Source organism: Monodelphis domestica, chromosome 1, assembly GCF_027887165.1.
Source record: "Monodelphis domestica isolate mMonDom1 chromosome 1, mMonDom1.pri, whole genome shotgun sequence".
In the NCBI taxonomy this organism is placed as follows: Eukaryota; Metazoa; Chordata; class Mammalia; order Didelphimorphia; family Didelphidae; genus Monodelphis; species Monodelphis domestica.
The window spans coordinates 445,923,919-445,934,061 of NC_077227.1; the positions used below are offsets into that span (position 1 = coordinate 445,923,919).

The 10,143-nt window shown below is 38.3% G+C and overlaps 1 pseudogene; it reads right to left on the reverse strand.

Moving 5' to 3' along the window:
• Positions 1-6,004: 6,004 nt before the first annotated feature.
• LOC100017733 (V-type proton ATPase subunit D-like) lies at positions 6,005-6,855 on the reverse strand (annotated as a pseudogene).
• Between the last annotated feature and the right edge of the window lie 3,288 nt (positions 6,856-10,143).

Below are 10,143 nucleotides of genomic sequence, written 5' to 3' on the forward strand. Positions count from 1 at the left end.
GGCTCTGATTATTAGGAAGTTTTTATTTACTCAGGGTTGAAATGAACTTCCCTAAAACTTCTACCCATTTACTGCTCCTAGTACTTCCCCTAGGGGCCACGTTGAACAAGTCTAATCCGCATGACAGCCCTTCAGATACCAGAATACAGTGAATGCGCCCCATCGAAGTATTTTCCTCTCCAGGCTTAACACCCCCAGTTCCTTCAAATGAGCCAAGTGCTTTCATTCACCCTGTAAGGAAGACCATACAGATGTTATTATTCTCATTTTACTTTCCTCCTCCTCTCTTCCAGACCTGAGATTTTGTGCCTTGCCCTGGCAATAATGATAACACTGATGATTCCCCCTTCCACAGAGCATCTCCTCCAGAGGGGTCCCTCAGGGCTATGGCAACTTGGCAAATGGATTTACAAATCCTACTATATATAGATATCCCATCGGCAACCCCTCAAGTTCAGAAACTTTAGGATGTAACAAGCATCTATTTCCACAATCACAGAGCAACAAACCCTATTGTCTGGGGGGTAGAAAACAACTCTGAGTTGTCACTCCCATCTCCTGCTCTCCCTTCATTAATACTGCCTCTTTTTTTCAGGGTCCCACGTTCAAAGTTAACCTTTTCCAAGAAGCCTTCCTTGATTTACCTTTCTTCCTATTGATTGATTGTTCCTTTTCATGCCCATGCAAATAGTATCATTTTATTCTATTATTTTTTGCAGTGGTGTATTGATTCACAAGTGTTCTTTCTAAATGCATCACCCAGGATCTCATAATGGGGCCCCCCTTCTCATCTACACTCAGATCTATGGAATGGTTAAAGCATCTCTGTATTCCAACTTCTAGCTTATGAGCCCCCACTAATTTTTTTTAATCAAACCAAACCAAATAACATGACTATGAATTCAAAGCAAAGATTTTAAGGGGAAAAATGATAATACCAAAGAATTGAATCAAGTATTAGATGCTCTTGGCATCCATTCCCAAATGACTACCCTCTCCATGTGTGTCTCCTATGCAATGTTAGACTCAGTTCTTTCTTAATCATTCTTTCCAGCCTAAGAGGAGGAAGATACATCGGTGATTCAAACAAAGGTACCAGGGAAACTTGCTGCCCCTTTAGAGAATACTGGGCTTCTGGTGTTTTTATGTGGGTTAAGGATTACCACCTTGTCAGGATGGAAAGGCTTGCATAGTTCAATTTAATCATGAGCTATGCCATGCAGGGTTGCCCAAGATGGACAGGCCAGAGTGGAGAGATCTGACAAAAGGCCATTCACTAGAGAAGGAAATGGCAAGCTACTCCAGTATCTTTGTCAAGAAAACCCCATGGACAGTATTAAAATGCTAAAAGATGTGGCATCAGAGGAAATGCCCCTCAGGTCAGAGGGTGCCCAGCATGTTTAGTGGAGGACAGGAGGGCCTGGTGTGCTATGGCCGTCAGGGTCACAAAGAGTCAGGCACAACCAAAGGACTGAACAACAGAGAGTGGCGATCTCTGTTGCACAGTGCTTCAGGCTGAGGAGTACTGCGGTCTGGGGAGCATCGACCTCTGGGCAAGGAAAAGGATGATCCCTCCTTAGCATCCTGGACAGCATCTTTTATAGTCACTATTGAAGTCTAGATGGGATATTGGTGCTCAACCCAGCTCTTTTCATCTGGTCTCTTCCTGACTAACCCACTCAGACCTCCAGTCACATTTCTTGTCTTTCAAGAGACTTCCCCAGGTCAGAAATTCCTCATACTATGAGCTCATGCACAGCCTTCTGGGAGGGATGCAATCAAAAAAGAAAGTAGAGTCTGCTTGGACCAGTCCATTACATAAGAATCAGATGACTTGAGTTCAAGCCTCAACCCCTATTTTTATTGGTTGTATGACTTAGACAAGTCACTCAACCTTTCTAAACCCCAATTTACTCATATGTAAAGTAGGGATAATACTTTTAGTTCCTCACTCACAAAGGCTTATTGGAAGAAAAATTCTATAAACATTAGTTAGTTATCACAAAAGTGGTGCCACATATCTCTTATCTCCATTCCTAAATTATAAGATGCTCTAAGGGGTGTCTTTCTTTTTTCCATAGATCCTAGTATTGAACTCTGCACAAGGGGAGACTTCAAAAATATTAGACTGAAAAACTTCTAGCAACTTGGTGTGAGACATTGGCCTAATTAGGCATTGGATGAGTAAGAGCCACTTCATCTTTTTCCAACTAAATGCTCAGGATGATATATTAATCAAAAAGAATTTATTAATTGCCCACTTGAAAACAACCCATATACATGGGAATGTATACAAAACAATACTTCTCTGACCATTAGAGTCTCTCTGACCTTCTAGGAAAATCCTCTCAAGTATCCTCAAGACTTAATCATAATGGTCACTAGGACTGAGGATAAAGGGAAGTGATCAGTAGTTATGGAAACTCAACAAGGACAGAACCAGGAGGATTTGGGCATCCCAAATGCCATATTGCTTTTAGAGCTTGGGAATCCCAGTCTCTTCTGCCAGTCTCGTAGAATATCTGGGACCTGTGCTGCATTCATAGCCAAAGTTGTGAAGTAGAAAGAGAACTGGGATGGTAGTCAGAAAACTCAGAGTTTTATTTCTGGGTCACTATAAAATGAACTGTATGACCTTTTATGTAAATGACTATCCTTTTCTGGACCAAGGTTTCCTCTCCTATAAAATGAAGAGACTGGACTAGATGTTCTCTGAGGTTTCTTTCAGGGTTAAGACTGCCTGACTATACATCATGCTTATTCCTGACTCCAAGTCTTTGTTTTTGTTGTTGCCCCTTAATAATACTGACCCATCCTCACTATTTATCCAAATCCTGCTCCTACTCAAAGTCCTCCTTCTCTGTGAAGCTTTGCTCCCCCTTCTTTTAACTCCCCAAATGATTACCACGAGTACTGCTCATTTTGATATCATACTCTGCCACCTATTGTTACTTGTTTCATGAGTTTTTATCTTGTCTCTTCAATTAGACATAAAGTCAAGAAGTAAAAAAAACTATTTATTTATTAAGTGCCTACTATGTACTAGGATTTGTGCTAAATTCAGGCAATGCAAAAAAAAAAAGGAAAAAGTAGTCCCTGTTCTCAAGAAACTCACAATTAAATGGGGGAGGCAACATATAAACAACTTTGTATAAACAAGAAGCATACAAATAGGTCAGGAGGTGGCTCAGTGGCTTGAGAGTTAGGTCTGGAGACAAGAGGTCATGGGTTCAAATGTGGCCTCAGACACTTCTTAGCTGTGTGACTCTAGGAAAGTCACTTAACCCCCATGGCCTTGTCCTTTCCACTCTTCTACCTTGGAATCAATACACCATACTGATTCTAAGATGGAAGGTAAGCAATTAAAAAAGAGAGGAAAAATTGGAGATAATTTTAGGGAGTAGGCAATAGCATTAAAGAAAACCAGGGAAGTTTATTTGTAGAAATTGGAATTATAGTTGAGATTTGAAGGAAACCAAAGAAAGTCTAAGGTGCTGATTAGGATTGAGAGAATTCTAAGAATAGAAGATAACCAGTGAAAATACATAATTGGAATTGGAGTATATTGTGTGAGGTATTCCTATATGGCAAGGACATTGGAGTCTCTAATGAGCTATAAAAATACTAGAAAGGTAGGAAGGAAGCAGTTATGGAAGGCTTTAAAAACCCAATAAAGATTTTATATTTGATCCTAGAGACAACAGGAAGTCACTGAAATTTTTGTTAATAGAGGCATGGTATGGCTCTACCTGTTCTTTAGGAGGATCACTTTGAAAGCTGAAAAGAGGATGGTGTATTAGAATAAGTAGAGACACAGGCAAGGAAGTCAACCAGAAAATCACTACAATAACCCAAACACAAGGCAACAAGGACCTGAACAGAGCCCTGGTCAACACACACTATTATTGAGGGTGACTTAGATGAAGCTCCTGTAAAGGAGACAGAAAATAGAGTGGTATCACAGAAACCTAAAGAGGTTATCAAGAAGATGGTGATCAAGAGTGTCAAAGACTGCAGAGAAGTCAAGAAGGATAGGGGATGAGAAAGCTCATTAGATATGACAATTAAAAAATCATTGATAACATTGGAGAGAGAAGTTTTAGTGGAATGTTTTAAGTAGAATGATCAGATTAGCAGATGACCTGAAAAGAGTTAAAAGAGGGAGAGGAAGTGTTAACTGTAGATAGCTTTCTCTTTCTTAATTCAACTAAAACATAAGACATTCTGCTTTAGTTCCCTATTTTAACTCTAAACATACCTTCTGTTTCAAGTGTGTTTCTTTTGAACAACTTATTGGATTTTGGTTTCTAAACCATTCTGCATCTTCTTTTGCCATCCCATTCACATTCACATTCACAATTATAATTGCTAACTGTTATTCCCCTCCTGCCTCCCTAGTCTATTTTCTTAAACTTTCTTTTTCTTTTTTATTCTGTTCTCTCTGTAAGAGTCTGTTTTGTTTCTGACCACTACCTTTTTTAGTCTACTGACCCTCTTATCCTCTCCACAAAAAAACCTTTCCATCCTATTTCCTTGTTAAATAAAATGAGTTTCTGTATCCAGCTGTGTTCATATATTTGTTTTTCCCTCCTGGAATCAGTGTATATTAGAGTGAGTTTCAAGTGCTGACCACTCCCTTTCACTATACTCTCCATTGTATAAACTCTTCTTTGTGCACACATTTTTGTGAGAATAATTTGCCTTATTCTTCCTCTCCCTTCTCCCTCTCTCATAGTATGTTATTCTTTTCCATTCTTCCATTCTTCTTTTGAGATCATTCAAATCTAATAGAATTATACCTAAGCCTTGTGTGTAATTATATTCCCTCTAAAAACCCAATGATGATAAAGTTTTAAAAGGATTTCATGTATCATTTCTTCATATAAGAATGTAAATAGTTTAACTTTAGTCACTTATGATTTTCATTCACTTCCTTTTACATTTATCTTGAATCGTCTGTTAGAATGTTAAATTTTCTATTCAGTAATAGCCTTTTCATTAGGAATTCTTAAAAGTCCTCTATTTCATTAAAAATTCATTTTTTCCCTTGTTAGATTTCTCTCTCAGTCTTTTTGGGTAGATTTTACCAAGTTGTAATCCTATTTCCTTTACCTTTCAGAATTTCTTATTCCAAGCCCTCCTTTTCTTTATAGTTGTGGCTGTTATATCCTGTGTGATCCTGACTGTGACTCCATGGTACTTGAATTCTTTCTTCCTGTCTACTTGAAATATTTTCTTCATGACCTGGGAGCTCTGGATTTTGGCTTTAATATTCCTAGGAGTTTTTGTTTTGGGGTGTCTTTCAGAAGGGAATGGATAGATTCTTTGAATTTCTACTTTGCCCTCTGATTTAAAAATATCTGGGCAATTTAAAATTTCTTGGAAAAATTATGTCTAGGGTCTTTTTTATTCATGGATTTCAAGATAGTCCAGTAATTCTTAATTTTAATTTTCAAATTATTTTACTCTGCTTATACTAGAGTTACACAGGAACTGGCAGAATTTCTTCCATAATGGAGATAAAAGTCTTCTTCCACAAAACTGAGACTAGCCATGCAAGAAAAAAGATATGAAGCTATTTACACAAATCCATGAATTGAAACACCATGGTGAGAAAAGCAGAGGTTGAAAGTGGGTCAAAATGATAGCTGTATATGTAGGAGTCAGGCTATATCTCAGCATGACTCACTGCTGTTTTCAAAAGGATGTTTCTGAAATATGATTAGAGGACAGAACACCACAACTCTGCTTGCATACACAGACTAACGAAGGGGTAAAATATTAATAGGTCTCTGTTCTACAGGTTCTTGTGTTGGTCAATTACCACTAAATAGTGCAAATGATTAATATAATCATGATCTCTCTAAAAAATTCCCCCAAACTAATATCAACTAGTGGAACCTTCAGACCATATCAAATAACCACATTACATACAGAACCCAGATATCATGTTTTATAAGAAAATCACAAGACTGAGGTCTCAAAGACTATAGACTGGGAAGGGCTATTTAAACAGAAGACCTTCATTCTTCTCTTCAGCCAGCAGATTAGCAGGCTCCTACACTTCTCCAGTTACCTTCTGGAGCTCCAATTCCCTCTGTTTTCTCTATGAGAACCCTTTTTTCTCCCATATTTTCTTTAACCTGTCAAACTCTCCATGCTCTCATTCATCCAATTCTTTGATGATGAAAGCAAATGTACACTGAATCCAGGGAATGATCACATGCTCAATGGCATTCATCCATCTGTTTGTTATTTTAATGGCCTCATCCAGTGTAACAAATGACGTGCGCAGTAATACCAGTTTCACCAATAGCTCCTATACTTTGGTATTATTCCTCCTCAGTTGAGACAGTTGTTCCCCACCTATGGTCAAACCAATCAATTTATGACTGTCAACTCCTTCTTGATAATGTCCAAACATTGGTAAGATGACACCTGCTACAATATCTTTCTTTCCTCTGATAGTCACTTCAGTTTGTTCATATTCTGAATAACAGTGGTACATGAGATGCCAGTTGTGAATCTGGTCTTGGCAGGTGAAAAAAAGCACTTTCTTATATCACAGGAGCATTTTGGCATCAGTGATCTTCTTTAAGATCTGCTGAACTTGAAGAATCATGGCACCAGATTTTTTCTTTAAGAGGTATTGGCCTGTTTTGTCTCCTTTAAATAAAGCCTTCATAATGGTTAGTGTCAGGGTTGAAAAGAAGATCATGATACAGTTTTTGCCATACGTCCTAACAGTCACTGTTTGGTGGAAGCAGCTTGATTTTCTATCTATCATTTCTGGCTTTGAAGTTACCAATCACTGTCACTCACTTTCACCTCCCCCCTCTTCCTATGGTCATTGTCCAATTATTCTTAAATTAGCTTTCTTTCATCTATTTTCCAAGTCAATTGGTTTTGGTTTTTTTTGGCTGTTTCACATTTTTTCCATTTTCCAGGTTTTTACTTTTGTTTTATTATTTTTGGATATTTTGTGGAGTCATCAGCTTCCATTTGTCAATTCTAATTTTCAAGGATTTATTTTCTTCAGTAAGGTTTTTATACTTCCCTTACCAAGTTCTTAATTTTCTTTTCATATCTTTCTCCCATAACTTTCATTTGGTTTTTAAGATAATTTTAAATAAAGAACTGAGTCAAATTCATAAGAATACAAGTAATTTTCCAATTGATAAAGGATCAAAGGATATGAATAGTCAGTTTTCAGATGAAGAAATCAAAGCTTTATATAGTGATATGAAAAAATGCTCTAACATACTACTGATCGATTCTGAATGTCAATTGAAGCATATTTTGCCTATATTATAATTACTGGGATTTTTAATCTGCATTTTCCTTTGCCACATGATTAATTTGGAAATGTTTTGCATGATTGTACATATATAATCAATATCAAATTGCTTGCCTTCTCAAGGAATGGAGAGAGAATGGAGGGAAGGAAAGAATTTGGAACTCAATATGTTAAAAAATGATTGTTAAAACTTTTTATTTTCATATAAATGAGGAAAAACAAAATTAAAATTTTATGTAGAGAGAAAAGAATAAATTTATTTTAGCTCCTTATCTTTAACCCTTCTTGGAATTCTTATTGGGCTTATATTCAATCTGAATTTTTCTTTGAGGCGTTTCTTATAGGTGCTTTTAAGTCATTGTCTTCTATGTGTGAGTCTTGTGCTTCTCTGTCTCCTTATGTAGTACCTTATGGTCAAGTTTTTTTGTTTGTTTGCTCATTCTACTTTTTTTTTTAAACAAAAGTTTTCATTCTACTTCTTGATCTTGACTTTATTTTAATGTTTTGAACTCTGTTCACTTTGAGGAGGGAATATCTGACTTGAGTTTTTGTCCTTTTACATCCTGCTTCTTCCATAGCTTGGTTTTGGGGCCTGCAAGTTTTCAGTCTCCCAAAGTGGTGTGAAGGGGAAAGGTCTGTTCATTGTTCACCAGGTTTGATCTCTGCAAACTGGGCCTATTAGCTTCTGTATAATTGAGTTTCAGTAGACTGCTGCTCAACTCAGTTGCTGTTAGCCAACTGAAAAATTCTGCAGGTTCATAGGGACTAAACTACTGGCTCCCCTTTGGTCTTGGTCTCCTGATCTGGTTATTCCACTTCAGGCCTATGCATTAGGCTACTTCACTGCTCTGCTCCTGGGTACAGTTACATACTTAAGTTTCTGAAACTTGTTTTATTCTCAATTTTAGGCCCCATACTCATTTGTGACTCCTTCTTTCTGTCCTAAGGCCATGATTCTGAACTAGGTAAAGGATAAACAAGCTCCTAGATATATCCATTGTTGTTCCCAGAATGAGTTCAGGGGTTCCTTGGTTTCTCTTCATGCCAAGTATTTCCTGCATCGGTGTCTTAACTCTCTTTTATCTCTAGGCACAAAAAGGCTCCCCTTTCCTTTTACATTTGCCATCATTTGTTCCTGAGCAACTCCTGCCCCAGTATTGGCAGATATCTTTGTCTATTTTCCTAACCTGTTCTTGGTTGGGAAAAAAAATGATTTACTGTGGCTTTCCTTGGCTTTCCCATCAGAATTCAGTCTAAGGGGGCAGCTGGGTATCTCAATGGATTGAGAGCCAGGCCTAAAGATGGAAGGTCCTAGTTTGAAATCTGGCCTCAGATACTTCCCAGCTGAGTGACTGGGCAAGTCACTTAACCCTCATTGCCTAGCCCTTACCACTCTTCTGCCTTGGAACCAATACGCAGTATTGATTCCAAGATGGAAGGTAAGGGTTTAAAAAAAAAAAAGAATTCAGTCTGATGTGTCTTCTAGGCTGTTGCATTTTCTAGGAGAGGGTGTGCTAGGGAACTAAGGCATCACTCTGATCTTTTAACTCTGTCCTCTATAGACAGCTTTGACAAGAAGTTTAGCAAGTCTTAGAAAAGCTGTTATACAGTGAGTTATACAGGTGAGTACAGTGGTAAATAGATCAGGAATAGAAAAAGGATTGCCTTTCCTTAGTGAGGGCCTAGTTGAGAGTATCTAACATAAATCTGTAGCTGGCCCAGTGGGTATAGTTTTTTTGTTTTCTCCAGCTTGGTTCAGTAGCATTTAAATAGGTACAAAAAAAATTCCCACTGGTGAGAATAGCCCAAGGCTGGAGCTTGACAGGACAAGATCAGAAATAGGATAATAGACCAATTAACACAAGAGGACAGAGGATATATCTTGGGCATCTCTTGTATACTCCCTCCAACCCTCACCCCACAACTGCTTAGTCTGGATTCATAGAACATAATACATCAAATTTTAGTGAATGAATAAATGAACTATCTGTGTGCTATAAGACTAGGCACCATACAGGGTAATTTAAACAAATCCTTGCCCTCTGAGTGCTGACATTCTAAACCTTCAACCATTAAAGTACAGTCCCAATGAAATTTTTATAAATCCTTAGAAGTATCCACTTTGTTCCCCCACTTGAAATGCAGACATTCCATCTTCCTTCCCTCCCATTTATCTCCATTCCTCACTCATCAATTACAAGCACATTCATTTGCCCAGCAGAAGCTACCCAAGAAATTAGATAAAATTGATCCACTGCAATTTATTCACTCTGTTTTCCCAAGAAATAACATCCCTCCCATGTTTTATTCATGTAGGCGCCATGCTCTCACTTTTATCTCTATCCCTCAGTAACGTTTTCAATTTACTCAATTTATAGCTTTGAGACACCCTTGGGCTGAGTGTGAGGGGAGGCCACCCCGAATGGTCTGCAGCTCAACTCAGCCTTAAATTGTCTCAGTGATGTTGTCTCTGCTAGGCAGATGCTCTGAAGCGAAACCAAAGGTGATTCCAGTAAGATCTAGCTGGCTCTGGTCTCAGGGAGAAAGGTTTCTGGGGGCAGTGGAAAGAGAAGATAGAGAGAGATATAATGAAGGCGCTAACACTCTGGAGGGAAGATGAGCTCTGGGAGATGAGGTCCCTGCTGAATTTGGAGAAAGCTCAGACAGCTGCTAATGTTTACAGAAGGAAGCAGGGGTGGACTTTGCTGTGACCATTAGGTCGCCTGTTAGGGAGATAGATGTCTTCTAAGGCCAGGTTCAGCCAGACTCCTGCTCTCCTCATGCCCGTATCACATCCCCAAAGAAAGGTTAAGCTTTTCAAAATCTGAAAAAGGATATTTTTGAGT